General features: G+C 34.3%; 1 protein-coding gene and 1 long non-coding RNA gene across 2 annotated transcripts in view; both read right to left on the minus strand.

The window, feature by feature from the left end:
- LOC108689843 overlaps positions 1-17,392 on the minus strand; it is a 58,209-nt gene extending 40,817 nt beyond the window's left edge. Inside the window, exons 1-2 of the long non-coding RNA XR_001931849.1 lie at positions 17,145-17,392; positions 7,750-7,987 (exon numbers count right to left, since the gene is read on the minus strand). This is a non-coding gene — a long non-coding RNA (uncharacterized LOC108689843). The remainder of the gene's footprint in view (positions 1-7,749; positions 7,988-17,144) is intronic.
- Positions 1-17,540, minus strand: part of LOC108689842 — a 124,106-nt gene that overhangs the window by 98,608 nt on the left and 7,958 nt on the right. The window lies entirely within an intron of this gene.

Consider the following 17,540-nt stretch of genomic DNA (forward strand, 5'->3'; position numbering starts at 1 on the left):
TTTACTATTATTAATTTACTATTATTTAGTATTACTTTTTTGTACTAAATTTTTATAACAAACATATGTAAGGTAATCTAAAAAGTTATTTTACCAAACCTGATCTAATCTCAAAAAAAGTTCGACGTCTTTTGAACTATTTTTGCATTGCGCTTTAACATTGAGATTACACAAACACGTACAAAAATTACTGGCATTTCTAGAGATTACTTACGTAACACTGATTTCCTTTATGATTCCATGCTATCGCTATTTTTTTATCTGCGCATTTGAGCGACTATACGCAAGACACGTGGCGCGACATGGAGTGCGCGCGGAACGAAATTTTGATTGAGTCATCGCAAACAGATGCAAAACAATGACGTACGCAAGATGTCGCGACAAGGTGTAATCTATTCGAGAGCAATTATTCTTATCCGAGTTCCTCTTTTTTTTCGATACGATTGCCTTGGCGCCGTTGTGACAAAAGATGTCCATCGTAAAACATACGTTGCGTCCATTGCTTCTCGTGACGTCTCACCAAGCTTACTACGCATTACACGAACGGGAAAAGTGGCCGTGGTCTTTAGGCGATCGATAGTACCGGCTGACTGACTATGCTCTGAGAGCACGTGCTAAACACGGGGAAGCCGGTCGAACGGCGGCATTTTCCGGTGTCCTCACCGGGTAAAACATGGCGACGTCGAACAGGCAACATGCCCCGCGAAAGCCACGTTCCATCATTCTTCCCAATCCCTTTAATCTTTCTTGTGAACTTTCTCGCCCGTAGTATATATTACTTTGCATGACCTGTCGCTACGTCGCGTGCACATATAGCGTTTGCGTTGTCGCTGCGTTCGATTGGAGAAGCAGAAAATAGGTCCGCGCGAATAATTCGATAATTGAGTGGTTCATCAAGAGAGTGTATTATTCTCCGCAATTTTCACAATGAAGTCTAATAAAGAAAAATCGATCTTTTCAGAATACTCGTAACTGGTATACACTTGATGTTATCGTGGCACGCTTTCTGTTCATTATATCGTGCATGGCATCATCTATAAAATTATCATTGATGACTCAATTCATTATTGTAATTTTCATTTTCTTGGAAGCTTGAAAAGGAATTCAATATGTAATATTTTAAGTTACAACTATATAATTTATAGTAGATCAGGTAATCTAATACAGTCAAACTAAATTTCTGATATTTGTTCATTCTCTTTTTTAATTACTCATATTTAATGAATTATCCGAGTAATATAATTAAAGGATACGAGGAATATTCGGAAAGTAAGGTTACGACATTTTACAAAAATCGAAAAACGAATATTTATTAATAAAACTTATATGATATATTACACAAGTAAAGCACTATTTTTCCACGTAATCGCCATTCAGTTCCAAGCATTTGGTGAGCCATGGTATCAACTTTTGTATTCCGTGTCACACGTTTCTGCCACCGCACCTCTCTTGATCATTCACATGGCATTCTTCATCTCTTTGTCAGTGGATAAACATTTCTCGCTCATATTCTTTTAACATGAAAAGTTACTTGGTGCTAGATTGGAACTATAGGCAGGATAGTTCAGAATATCTCAACCAAAACTGTTGAGGAGATCGATCGTTTTGCCTCCATTTTTTTTACTCCAAGTCAATTCATTAATGCCGACAGATACTGCGAGACCCTCAAAAAGTTTCGGCTATCCAAAACAAGAGGAGAGGGTGGCTGACAAAGGGCATGTGTCTGTTACATGACAACGCTCGGTCTCACACCACACGCAAAACGATCGATCTTCTCAATAATTTTGATTGGGATATTCTGAACCATCCTGCTCATAGTCCTGACCAAATGACTTTTTTCTTTTTATCTTGTTGAAAGAACATATGGGAGGGAAACGTTTTTCTACTGATGAAGAGGTAAAGGATGCCGTGTGTGAATGGTCAAGGGAGGTGCGGCGGCAGAAACGTGTGACGCAGAAATATAAAAGTTGATATCACGATCATCAAATGCTTGGAACTGATTGACTTGGAGCTGAATGGCGATTACATGGAAAAATAGTGCTTTACTTGTGTAATATGTCATATAAAAAGTTATTAATAAATATTCATTTTTCGATTTTTGTAAAATAGGAATGTTTTTACGATTGGATGTCACTTCTTTTCATTAATTTTCAATATTTGACGTTAAAAATTTTTATGATTAATATAACGTACAACATATACACAAAAGCACAAAAGTTCAATCATCTCGCAAACATAGGATATATGATTTACGCTACTTTCATAATCATGGGCACGGCAAAAGAGCTATCAATCATCAATAATATCGCAAAGATGTTGGAAGTATCATTATTGCGACTATAATCCACGTGATTTGCAACGAATGATTGAACTGAAATTTTCGCCGTTCGCTACACTCGCTAAAGAGGTCGCATAGCAGAAAACGCAATTGCAACGTGCGGCTCCGCGCAATTATGCAGATTATTCCTATCCGCGTGTGAAGGATCGCGAACCCGTCGGCGTAAACTTCATTGCCACACATGGAAAACTTTGGAGCGCGCTGTCGTAAGCGATAGCGACGCGGATATAATGCGGAGAATGTTGTCTGAAAAAGATAGCGACGACAGATTGCAACGATAAATTTTGTTCTGCGTTTTCGTCGACGCGTATTCTTTCTTTAAACGAATATATGCATACATATATGTTTTATTTTCTTTTTTCAATTGAACGCGTTTTTAAATGAGTACTTGTAAAATAATTATATCAAACTCGAGAGATAAAATGATTATCGGATTTTCTTAGAATATCTTTTATATTGTATTTTACTATTCAAACCATTTCCTTTAAATAAAACACTTTGTACAAGATATATATTTTATTTTTTGTCTCTTTTTTTCTATGTCTATATTGGGTTGATCGGAAAGTTCGTGCCGATGTTGAAGGAAAATTGAAACGCAGAAAATTTTAATTTAATAAATGTATATTAAAAGTTAAATTTTAGTCGGCACGAATCGACGAAGTCGGTTTTCTGGAAAACCCAATATGATTTATTCTCTACATTCTTTGGAGTGAATCTCACTCTTTAGAGTAAGATTCTCTTTCAAGAATTTAGAGAGTACACTGAGAAAAATGTTTGGCTAAAAACGGACAAAAATCAGAAGATTCTGATTAAATCAATCAGAATTCTTATCTTAACTAGAATTTTAATAAACTTAATCAGAAAATTTTCTAGTTAAATCTATTAGAATTTTAGTTGAGAAACTAAAATTCTATTGATATATATAGCAAAAATAAGCAAAATATTCTTCTAGTTTGTCCGTTTTTAACTAAACATTTTTCTCGTAATTCTATATAACTATATACAATATATACATATTTAAAGCATATAGTATAATATATAATATGTAACCCTTACGTTAAAAAAAACCTATCCTTTTAAGTAAATTTTAAGTAAAATAATATCATTATTAACTAAAAATTTGATTGAAATTTTACTCAACATTTTCATTTGGTAGCTATTATCAGATTCTTTTTCAGTGTCTATCTATAGAAATTTGTTTTCTATTTCTTTCTCGTAAGATTCTAAGTTTGAATCTAATAAAAGGTATAGACTGAATAGATAATTTAAAAGAAGTTTGTTATTTGTTTAAGCAAGTTTAAGAACTAGATATATATATATATATATCTTCATAAGATATATCAGACTGCCGATGTATTGTATCGGGCAGATGAGTTGTGAATCACGACAACGAAACAACGCAACGATGTAACATGGGCTCGGAAGTGGAACAACGCACGCGTGCATCCGGATTCCTATGGGAAGTCTTCCGCGTCGTGTCTCGTCGTGTAGTGTCGTAGTTTATGTCGTTTCTCACTAACGAAATTAACGTCTCTTTCGAATATGGACGAATATAAAATGAACACTAGTACGGCACATTCTATTTTCGTTCGGCGCCCCAGTTGTGTCGGCATTACATGAAATTTAAGTAGAAGTCATATTTAAATGCGATCGATTGCTATCGCCGATAAGAACCAAACAGAGCATGATGGAGCGCGGTCATAGGTCATCTTATTCCGTCTCTCCGTCTTTGACATCGCTAACTAAATCTTGTACATAAATGCAGTAATTCTATTTTTTTAGATATATTAGATTTTATATACATATTAAATAATATATATTAATTTGCAACGGCACATTATATTAAATTATTAACAATACTATTAATAATTTTGAATTTTCGATTTTTATAATAAATGTCATTAAATTCTTTATGTAAAATTTTTTTAAAGTGAGAAGCTTTATTAAAATATTAATAGCAAAGCTCATTAAACTTTTTGTGTAAAAATTTTTAAGTGAGAAGTTTTAAAATATTTAATAAGTAATACGTATCTTTCAGAAGAAAATAAAAGATATATGTATTATTTTAATATAAAATTTAATTTAATATCGAATAATTTATTTATTCATGTAATCCTTTCATTTAAGAATAACATTGGACTAATTTATTTAAGAATAATATTGAACTAATTCATTTAAGAATTATATTCGACTAAATATTAAATTTTGTAATCTAAAAACTCCTATTGATTCTTATCTTTCATTTCAATATCTTGCTTTCTCTACGAGTTTTATTCTTTAAAAATAAGAAATAATTCGAGCGTTCACATTCGCGCGTCACATTCAGCTAAATGTAGTCGCAATGAAAAAAAAGAAAAAAATCACCGATATCGGTGTACTTTATTGCGCCGACACTGTTTGGAGTCAGTCGTGTATACCGTCGAATAAACTCGATAGAGTTCAAACCGTCCGGCCGCCATTGCTCGGTCGGCCCGAGTCGTCGTACATAGAAATCTAGGCCGCATTATGGATCTACATGCAGATAGCTTACGTGAGGAGCTACAGTTGAGCGCGCGTGATCATCTCGAATTTGAAAATCGGTCAATAAATTCATTACTTTGCGCCGCAAAGAGGCTACTTAGGATCCTAATTAAGCAGCCGATGTCTTTCATAAAAAGAAATTTTTAATGTAGCTTCAATATCTAATCCTATTATATCTTTTGCATATTCCTGCATAATTCTTTTATGCCAATTAAACGCTGAGCAAATCTTTGCTTTTTTAATATATCCGTTAAGCGTCAAATTTTTTTCCACTCCATTCTGGTTTTTCTGGATTTTAGTAACCGGTTAATATCGCGAATAGGTGTGCAGAAGTTTAAGTATCATTAAGTATCATTCCACATTTTGTAGATCTGTAATTCAAACTAGTCTTCATACGACGTCTATTATCATTTAATTAACGTGAATTTCCATTTCAGACTTTCAGACATGCGAAATTAGGATGTCGCCTCGATGATTGTTTTAAATTCTGACGCAAGGTTTACGCGTGATTATTCAAACAGAGGTATTGTACATTATTTAATAGAACGTATTTATATAAAATATCGACATAAAATACGTATCATTCTGTTACATTCCTGTAAATTTATTCAGGACACAGCGAGATAATGAAATTCCGCGTACTTTCACATTTCCTCCGTTAACAGAAACATGATATCGTATTATGGCTGAAGTAGATACTGTGTAAACATGTTTTCTATTGTCATTTCAAAAATTATTTCGCGATGGACAAGATGTTACAACCTTGTAACTTTTTTAATACTAATATCTTTCCTTATTTAAAATAAAATGATATCTATATGATTCAAAGGTATGCAATGTAACGAAGATAACAAAGACAGCAATAAAATGAATCATGGAAACATATCAATAAAGAATCATAAATTTTTTCGACGACGATTTTTACTTGAGAAATTCTATTGTGCATTATGAATATCCGCACTATAGTTTCTTACATTTTAACTTGATTATTTAAGAGTAAGCAAAATAAATCATTGTTTTTTAATTTAAGATAAAACTTAAGAGATTTAACTTTTCTTAAACTGTTTCTTAAACAGCTTAACAGCTTAAACTGCTAAAATAAAGAATTTTTTCCTAAAGTGGGAAACACGATTTTTTTTCTGGATTCAAGAAGATACATTTTCTACGCAACGTTTATGAATGAGCTATTTTCAGCCCCTCTGTTTCTCTCTCATGAATTTATATAACACGATATTCGACAATGTCCCGAAGCTATGCACACACAAACCCTGCTTATATTTTATATTTAATTCACGCATTAATTTGGATGTAACGCATCTCGCAAGCGACAATATGTTGCTTAAAGTAATGCATCATTTAAACGACTCTGAATGATGGCATTAAAAATCTTCCCCAGCAACGATCACCAATTATTTATAATTACAATCGACTCAAACTTGCGCAGCTCGTGCATTGTGACTATAAATATATGATGTCGCAATTCCGCACTGCGTGCTTCTGATACATTTATTAGAACTACATTATGATAACTTGACTAATCTCGCGAGATTAATATATTTAGGAAATTTCTTACGCATGTTTACGAGTTCATAATGATAACATTCTTAAAATAATTCATAAAATAAAATTTCATATTACGATAATGGTAGTTCTTTTAAAGTAAACAACTAATTTTTCTATTACTTTATTGCATTATCGTTTATATAAGAATTTATGAGTTACTCAAAAAATTAGGTCAGACATAAAAAAATCAGTTTAAGAATAATTTACTAAGCTATTTAACATTAAAAATGAATTTTCGCCAAAAATGTCAAATTATATTTTTACTTAAATCAAATCAAATATTTGAAGAACAATATCTTAGCGTGACAGAAATAGAAAAGTGCAGCGCATTATTAAATTTTTGAATTGTAGCGTCGCGCGCGCAGTTAGGTGCACTTTGCTTAGATAGTATCACACACGGTTGAATGGATCGATAAACTCACGGGCAAAATAGGACGACACATAATGGAATCATTTATATACTATCCGCAAAAATGATCGTCGCTGAAACCGCATCGTTTTGCGCACAATATATGTGAGCACCTCGTGAAAATTAAACGTCATCGCTGCTATATAGCTACCATTCTGTAGGATGACGCGTAATTCACAAATGATCGTGAAAGATTGATTATTTCACGATAGAAAAAATTGTATGGACGATAATAAGTCACTATAAAATCATTAATTTTTTTTATTATTTTCTTTTATAATAGATCGCATTAAATGACGATAGTATATGTTTATGGATTCGCGGTTATATTAGAATAAAATATAAAAATATATCTTTTGCATTTAATCTTTACAAGAGGAAAGTCACTCTAGTAGCGTTGGAATAATACCATATTTTGAGACAAAGAATACAAAAAATACAAATAAAATAATTGTTATAAATAATGATTTATAACAAATCTTATTTAAAAAAAAGCTCTCTGTAAGATTTTTAAAATAGACACTCGCCTACAAAGGTTATAATAATATGTTCACTCTTTTTTATATGCAGAATTGTGTATTAAAATGAAAGAACAGAGTATATATCTTAGTGAAAGATATTATAAGCTAAGCTTATAATAGATATCTCAAAAGATTTCAATAATAAGTTAACATTAATAGATTTCAGAAATAACAATCTTTTTTTAAATGTCATATGAATCAGAAATATCTGATAAAAATATTTAAATAGTACTTATCTCGGAGAGATAACTATATTATTATGACAAATGATTAATTTATTCTGGAATATAATTGCTACTTTATACTATTTAATTTATAATTACATGATCGATATAATCGGAAAATTTGCGTGAAGCCTCCCCATCGTAAAACTTTTTGCATTTAAAATATGTACTCACCCGCTAGAATCAAGTTGCGCTCTTGCTTCAACAGGCAATCCAAAAATATATGGAACATGTGTGTGTTTGTATATATATATATTTATAGATATCAACGTATATATATATATATTCAACGTGTATATATAGAAGCTCCTAATATCGGCATGAAACGTTAATCACAGTTGCTGCTCCTTTACACTCCTCAAAGCGTTGATGATGCGATGTCGTCCAGTTGGTGATCTTCGATCGAGCATTCCTACTCAAGACGTCGCGTGTTAACGTTCGCGATTACGAGATCACCAGCTCGTTGACGAAGAACGAATGAGACGTAATGAGAAAAGACGAGAGATTGTACGGGCGAGACAGAGAACGAACGCTATTTAATTGCGCGTAATCAAGAAAAATAAATCAGGAGGAATGACGAGAGAGCAGAGCCGTAGAGAGCGACGGGCTCGATCTCTCGCGAGCGCGAGACAAATTTACCATAAATTACCGGAATAACGGAAAAGCACCGGTTGTCTCGGCGAGATGTATTACGTCTATAAATTACGGTTATCACAGGACAAAATGGATTTGACCCCTTTCCATCTACTATCTGCTAGCATTTATGTTAAAATTAACGATTTTTAATTATGTCCTTGATACTATCGTAAATCGCAAGATTTAACATTGACGCGAGAAATTTTTGCATGTACAATAAACGATAAGCGCATATTTTCTAATTCGTATTCACATATTCAGATAAATCGCGCTCATAATGGATGCTCGACATATTATATATCATGTAATTATATCTTCTCAATCCCTCTCGTGTGCATGGATGTATATAAAATTGTATGTACCGTCTATCTTTCTCATTATAAGAATCGCCGATTAAAACGTAAAAAATTTCGACCGTGACAAATCCTCTTCCCGCGATTGTTCGCGATAACCAGCCTCGATCATTCTTTCATTTATAATACATGTAACTTTTTAATCATCCACGAAATTTCACCACGTTTATCCATTAGGTATGTCGTAACTGATTATTCTCGAGATTGACAAAAAAAAATCAGAGATCGATACAATGAAAAATAAAAGATGCAAAAGCATTTCTGTTCAAACAAAGTTCGAATCGCGAACTCAATACGTTCGACCGTTTATGTAATTCTTCCGTGGGAACTTGGTGTTACGAGCAATCGCGTGATTTCTCTCGCACGTGGTAAAGCACCTTGCAAACTCAATGTTTTCCAGTTTGAAACGGTACCGCCGAAAACATTATTTCAGACGTCGTTTCTGTGCACCGAGGGAAATTCTCCTCGTACTTACATTCCCCGCGGTATAAATTAATTCTATGCGTAATACTCCGCTTGTGTGTGCTAAGCGCGAAAGCGCGGTATTAACGAAGTTCGGAATTATACTATGGAATCGAGCGTGTGGGTCACTTAAATATCAGTTACGTTAATTTCCACTTGCATGCGAAACGTGTTCATGAGAGTCAATTTTGAAATCCAGCCGATGGTGGACTCCGATTGCGAAGATGATACGGTGCGATGTACTTTTTAATTGATAGGTGTACGCTTTTTAATTAATACTCGTAAAATAAATACACGACATCAAAATTGCGTCGTGTTATAACCAAAAGCAATCATTTATTTATTCCGCCGAGTCACAGTCGAGATGTAGTAAATTTCATTATTAATTAATCGATTCGTTTATAAACACTAATGGATGCTATCCAGTCAAATCGAATTTATCGACAGCCCTTCTTCCAATATTTAAGCGGAACAACGCCCATCGAATATTTCAAGTTGTCCCTTGTTTATTGACTGCATCTATTTTGGTGAATAATAAAAATAACATAGAACGTCGCTTTATTGTCATGATAAAATTGAAACGGTATTATCATCGATAATAATTTATACACGTTTACGTTCTGATTATTATATTGTGTGAGATTAAGAGCTCAAGATATTATCATAGGTATTTTGATGAACGTTAAATGAGATTATATATATTCTTAAGAAGATATATGCCATACATTGTAGATAATCTTTTTCAAATTTTTAATAACCAATTAATTTACTTGTACTTAAAAAAAAGTAAAAATATTTTTAATGAATACGACGATATGTGATTTCAATTGGAACGATCGAACGTACACGATAATTTTTATCACATTTTACCTTCAATTTCCAGAAATATTCTCGCCGAATTTAATAATAACAAACTTCATGAGTCTCGTGTAATAAATTACGCAAGCACATCTCATTCGATCAATAAACCTATTCAATCTTTATACCAATCGAAATAAATTCGAATCATGACGTATTATTTCTTTGAACATTCTGAAGTTTAATATAAATCTTTCATATAAATTATCTTATACTTTGCATACTAACAAAAGCGTAAAAATGATTATCTTTATACATTTATTTCTACATTTACATACATTTACATGTGTATAATTAATATATTTAATATACTCATAAATATATATCCTACATGACTTTCATTAACTAATACATTACATTTCATTAACACACTAATACACTAAAAATATTTGATTACTAAGATTTTTAATAAAAAGTGCACATGAGCAAATAAATGCATTTATTTAAACTCTAATAATAGTTTTTGTCGCGAAAAATCGCTTGGCATTTCAAAAATTAAACTGCACGTTAAATGTCAAAAAAAACAGGTTTTTTTTTGAGGTTTCCAATTGCGCGCAAAATACGCAATTTTATATACATCAAAGTTCATCGCATCGATACATTCTCATCTAGAAGAGGCAAAATAGCGAGTGAAAATCCCAACGAAAGGTTTCTGCGCATTTCAGTCCGATTTGATCTCCAGATTGTCGACGATGGCGAACGGAATCTGTTTGCCGAACACGTAAGAGTGTGAAGCCACGATGCTCAGTTCGACCGCGTAAATATTTATCCGGACCTTATTCGTCTCTCTTATTCGCGACTCGCTGAAATATTTGCGATAAGGAAGTCACGCGTTCGTATGACGCCACGTGTCATGAGTGATAAAAAAGAAACGTCTCATCACCTTCCATACTTGTTTGCTACGTATTTTAACGCCATCTTCATGACAAATTTGGCCATCAACACTACGTTCAGTTGATCACGTTCAATTTGTGCAAATTAAATTCGCGGGATAGTTTTGTACAAAAAAGATTATGATTACGACGCAGTAATAATACGTCGAAACGAACGACGCAAATATCTCCTAAATGCTGATATGTGCCAAAAACTGAGTGACAAAAAACCATCTACGTCATTCCACATGTGTACGGTAGTCATAAATTATTTTTGAAATTCAGTCTTCTTTCACAACAGCATTTCAACAAATACACGCTATTATATACGATTCGATATTATAATTAAAAAAAAATAGAACTGTTAATAGAATCGTTACTGCGAAAGCATATTGTTACTTGTAAACAGCAATTATTTCAAAAAAATGCTATTCAACTGCGCTCTGTTTGGCTCCAAAATTTATATTTTTTAGGAATAAAAAAATAAATTTGCAAATTCATGTTACTTTACTTTTGCAGTGATATCCTCTCGAAAAATTTATTACGCTTTCCAAATACGTTCTGTAATATTATGTGAATAATCCAGCGAACAAGGTAAACATACATTGCAGCAGACCGGTAGAGACACGCACATGGTAATAAAAGCGGAGCGATAAACTCGTTCACGTAAATAAAAGTTATGATTGAAAACCTTTCGGAAGCGCGACGTGGCCGCCAACGAGCAAACCGGAGCACGATTCCTATTCGATCGTAAACGCGGCATTAAACTAGCCGATGTTCGACTTCCATCGACTTCAACGAATCGCTTCGAGCGAACGACGATCCGTGGCTCCATTACCCTCGATATCCCACGTATAACTGACGAGCAGGGTTCTCAATCAGGGACATTTTATCACCAAATCCCACGAGGCCGTCAAACTACGCAAGAATTCGATCACTCATTTATCCTTTTATTTGCTTCATCGCCAAGAGTGACCTATTTTTCAAGTGTAAATAAAGAGTTTACTTGTTAGTGTTACATTTAAGGAGCTAATTTTCAATCCGTTCTAAATTTCATTGTAATGTATTTGTAAGAATAACACCTCCAATTCCTTTAAAGATTAGACATGAACAAATTTTCCTCGAGTTTATTAATATTCAGATCTATGAAATTGGTACTTCTAGATGCGAGGTTTTACTAAATTGATCAAGTATTTAATTTTTCACAATTTATCTATAAATAATAATTTTCTGTCCACTCAATGCCATATCAATTTTGTAAGAGTTCGCACTTAGGCGTGCCAACTTCATAGTCTTTAATATTCCTATATATCTTCTTTTATTACTCTGAAAATAACAGATACTATAAATATAGCTTAGAAGAACGTATTTCTTTTGAAAAATATGAAAGAACTCTTCGGTATTCTGCAGCATTTCTTCTATATAGCTATGGGATATATATTACTTTTCGCTGGTGTATGTATTACTTTTCGCTGCAATGTGATGTCATTACCGGGTTTAAAGTGCTGACCCATAACCGATATCGCGGGCTCCGAGTGACCTAATCGATATTTCATACCGGTCGTTTTCCACCCATCGGGAAGTTGTACGTTTAGTTTATCTTAACCGGCAGGTCAAACGTAAATTTCAAACTCCGCGGCGTTACCCTAAAGCGCACTTCAAAGGCCTGTTTCGCCGCGACATAAGAGGATTCGTGTGATCTCGCGACCGATACATGAGCCGAAACTCGCGCGGCTTCTATCGGGGGCTTAAAGCACGATGCCGGATTTATAACGGATGAACCACACGTACTTACGTCACTGGGACAGAAATCGTCACAATGGTATATGGGGATTAGTGAGTCGCACGTATTAGAGTATTGAATTCAGACATCCAACGAAGCTATCGATTAACGATTTAATTTAAATTGATTGCATCACAGACAAAATATTGCACGTCGCTTAAAACATGAGCGGTTCTTTGTAAAATTTATCAATATTTTAATGATCTTAGAAATCAAGTTCCCATGCGAATGCTATTTCTTTGTTTTTAAAAAATTTAATCACGTTTTCGAAATACTAGAAGAATTTTAATTGCGATATCTCTCGTATTTAATTTTTTCAAAATAAAATAATTAACAAATAAATTAATTAATTACAATTATTAATTTATTTTTTAAATAATTACGATTTGTTATTTTATATAATTTAATTATATATTTAATAAAGAGTCATCGAGGAAAATTCACTTAAAGCAAGGAATTGTTGAACATAAATTCCTAGTTGCATCTCGAAATAAATATCCAAATAGCATCCTGATGTAATGTCGAGTATCTATGTAATATTTAGGATAATCTGAACAATATCCATGAATTCAAATAACATACGTATAAAGACTGAACATACGTAGACTGTACTAGTCTGTAGTAATACCGATTATTTTAGGAAAATTCACAATTTTTCTCGATAAGACTTTACTCCGGATTGCCTCGACTCAATAACATTCAATCGCACGTATTCGAAGTCTAACTCTGTATCTCTACAATTTCAAGTTCTTGATACACGAGATGTATCGCAACTTCACTGCCGCTCCACTGGATTTTCATTGACATGAAGAAAAAGTAACAACGTATCCGGAGTACTCGGCTTCAACAACTCACGCGAAACCGATGCGAACGAGCGGATCTCTCATGCGTTTCATGAGACACGTGATTCGCGGAAGATTCTGCGCGAACCTTATTATTTCTTCCGCGTATTCGGTGGTGCATCAGTCATGGCCGTGGAAATTGCCGGCTTCCGCTCGGCTATAACGCTGTGGAAGCTGGCGAAAGGCCAGGCCCCATTCGCGCGCGTCTACGCACCGTATGCGTTTATGTATGTGTGTGTCACGAGTCTATTTTCAAATTCGACTAAAACCATCGCGTGCTCATGTCCGCCCGCCTGTGATAATCGCACCGCGTGTCTAAGTGGCGCCGATACTTTCTAGGCGCCGGCATGCATCGCGACGTCCCGCGTCGCATTCGATTTCGGCGTAATAGGCTCTACTTTAAACTACGGTGTTGCAATTCGCTGTACAATGTAATTACGAATACTCGTTGATAAATACAGAAAATATGAGACGATTAAAGATCTTCAAAAGATTGGACACCGTTTAGACAACTTCTGATTGATCCGCCACATTTTTCAAGACTTAAGAATAATGAGATGCGTAGATATCTATTTTTATAATATAATCTGTCTTGTTCTATCTTAAGCAAATCCTGAAAAATGTAGCGGACTAAACATATGGAATTAACATATACTACTAATCTCTTGTTTGGGGACCTCTGAAGATGGATTAAGTTGAAACGCATTTTCGGAGCAATGTAAGAGCAATGTGTTTAGATCTAGACGGAAAAATGGAAAGTAGAAGAGCGGCAGTCAATCAGCGCTGGTTTCGGTTTTCTGTATTGCTTACTACAAGTTTTGATTGGCTGCTGCTTTTCTGCTTTCTGTTTTTCTGTCAAGGTCTGAACTCACCCTAAATTTCGAATACGTGGCAGTTTCTACTGCAATTCGTGTTTATATCATTGATATACATGTAATACCCGAAGCGCACAAGCATAACATATGTAGGCCGTGGAAGTGAATACCTAATTTTATGAATCTCGAACACGCGATAGTTATCTCGTATTAATGGTGTAGAACTAATATTTCGTATCCGCAATTTGACTTCATTGTTTACGAGTACACATGTTCGTAATTATATGAAAAGTGATGTAATTTTATCATAATGAAAAATATTATTAAATATGTGCAAATGATTGCAATTTTAATTTTAAAACATTAAATTAGCAGCAAGACACATAAATTTTAATCTTATTTCATTGTTTGCAAAATTAAAAAATTATTAAAATTGAACTATACAATATTTTAACAAGATTTATTAATAATTTTTCCTATTTAAAAATGTATTATATCGTTCAAATTGTACACAATTTTATATAATTTTTGCCAACATTAACCAAGCTTGGAAGTTATAGATCTTTTTATCTTTTTTGCAAAGTGAATTCAAAAATATCCATCCAAAAATCGTATCTATACTATCCGATACTTCTACATTTTCCTCTATAAACAAGGCAGTCACACGTCTATCGTTCCAACGTTTCATCATGTCGCGAAATATCCCTGATTTGCTCTGAGATAGTAAACGGACTGTAAAGGGGATGATCCAAAATAATTCTGGAGAAGGAAGAAGACAGACTGGCGAAGGTTGCGATGTGCACATTGCGACTTTGTTTTATTGCTTGTTTTATTTTTAATGTTACGCGAGTTTTCGGGTGAGAGAACGCGACTGCAATAAAATAATGATGACAGGAAAAGGAGCTCGGAGAGAGTATGCAGAGAGTGTACCATAAGTAATATGTAGTACGCGCTTGTAGAATAAATTTATGGTCTAAGAATGTAATGAAAACAAAGTTTACGAGTATGTATCATTCATACAAATCAATCTTTAGAATAATCGCAACAATAAATCGCATTCAATTACATGTTTAATAAAATATGACACGTGCTATTGTTTAGTATTTTTTTCATATTAAATTCTATTTATGAATAAATTTGGATTTCTTTAAAAATTTGGATTTCTTAAAAAATTAAAAAAATAAATAAAGAATAAATAGTGACAAAAATGTATATAGTTATCCTCTGTAATAAAAAAATATTGTGTGATCTCTTTATCTCTTCTATAATAAATTTTATCGACGCGTTCAACATATTAACACATATGCTGCATATTAATTATGTGATCGATTATCTCCGATAATAATGAAACGTTCAACATTCACTATGTGAATGGTCGAGGCTGTTGTAATAGATATTTTCAGTTAATCATCGTCTGTACATTATATAAAGATTGTTAAAATCGATGGACAGTAAACATATATTATCGCTGGTAAAATCTAGATTGACTTTTATTAACGAAAATGCGAAAGCGTGAAGTTCTCAAGTTACAAGCTAATAGAAAAAAAGTGCGAATAAATAAAATATATTACTTTTCCAATTTAATCAAGCGAATTTAACAGAATTTTTATTTGATCCTCCCTCTGCAATCATACTTTTATTCCTAATCTGAATCTTTTTTCCAGCCCAAGTTTTTTACTGTTTTAAGCTTTCAAAAAATTCAGGATTACTTTTCAATATTTCTATTATATTATCGAATAGTTTAAAATTAAAACTTATATGTAATACAAATTAAAATGTGTGTAAAAATGAAGAAGAGAATGAAATTTCGTTTATAATAAAAAAAGATTCAAATAATTCAGATTACAAATGGAAAGTTAATTTTCAAAATATAAAATATTACGTTTTAATAATTATTATTAAAATTGCTTTACTGAATTTGTCAAAATATTAAAAAAGATATTAAACATTAAATAAATCATTTAAAAAAGCTTCTCTCATTTTTACTAATAATAAGATTAACTCCAAAACAGCCGTGTTTACTTTCTACTTAGAAGATTGAAAAGATTAAAATAATTAAACTCGTCACTTCGTTCGTGAAAATTATTCGCGAATTGTTTGAATCGTTCGTCAGTTACTACGAAATTCAATGTTCAAATTTCCTCTGTCTCGCACTGGAATCGAAATGCTCATTTCGCCAACTGAATGTTTGTGAATGAGAAGAGCCATGCGGCATGGAAGAGAGATCATCTGCAGTAATCTACATCAATCAAACCGACCGCGAGACGAAAACGGCCGTCAATACCTATCGGACGATACCGAAACGTTCGTTCGTCGCTTCGTCAACGAGCGTCCACCAAATCGAAAGGTGACACTGCGACGACTCGTCCGTGTCGATCACGGGGGTGCATAAACGTCGAGCGCCGCACGTGTCACTTGTCGAATTCATCGCGGTTGAAGCCGAATTGCGCCGACAATCTGCGTCAACTACATCCGGTCGGAGCGAGAGAGATTTGCCGTTACCTCACTGCCCTTCGTCCATAAATATTCTTGATCAATTCTCGTGGCATCGAGTTTTCAACAGCGCAAAGATTCGTCTCGACGCCATATTTTCCCTCACTAATGCGCCACATTGAACACGTTTTGTATCTAACCTTCAAACCATATTTAGAATAAAATGCACATAAAAGTAACCGGAGAAAATCAACTAATAATCTTACTTACATTTACGAGAACGATGTTATATTGAAGGACTTTATAATCCTTCGTTCTACAATTATGAGAAAATACTAGATAACGGTTCTGAAACATGCATAAAGAGAAATCGAGAATTTTCCGGAAATGTGTCTATAAATTGCGAAATTACAGAACGAAAGGCAATTCACAGCGTTCTCTTTGCAGACGTAGAGAAGAAAATTCAGACAGACTGGCACGGCGCAATCGGACTCCGAGAAGTGCTCTCTACCTACTTTTCGCGCCGTGGCTCCATTTCGTACGTTCGTATCCCCGGCGGCTACGCGGTACGACGCGCACCAAGTACGGAACACTATTAAAGAACCGACAAACACCAACACTCGCGTCCAACCCTGGCTGGCGACAGTACACTGCTAGAGGGAAGGCAGTGGTGACGACAATGACGATGTTTCAGGGCCCGCCGGCGTGCGCGACCGAATAACGCGACGGAAAAGCCGGGCCGAAAAGGAACACGTTCATCTCCCTCGACTACCACTCGAACACTGTCAGGTGTGCGCGGCGCACTACTACCATCACCGTTTCCCCCACCACCGCTATTCCCATCCCACCGCCGTCGCCCCACCATCATCATAGCTGCCGCCGCCGCCGCTGCTGCTGCTGCTGCTGCCGCC

Source organism: Atta colombica, unplaced genomic scaffold, assembly GCF_001594045.1.
Source record: "Atta colombica isolate Treedump-2 unplaced genomic scaffold, Acol1.0 scaffold277, whole genome shotgun sequence".
Lineage (NCBI taxonomy): Eukaryota > Metazoa > Arthropoda > Insecta > Hymenoptera > Formicidae > Atta > Atta colombica.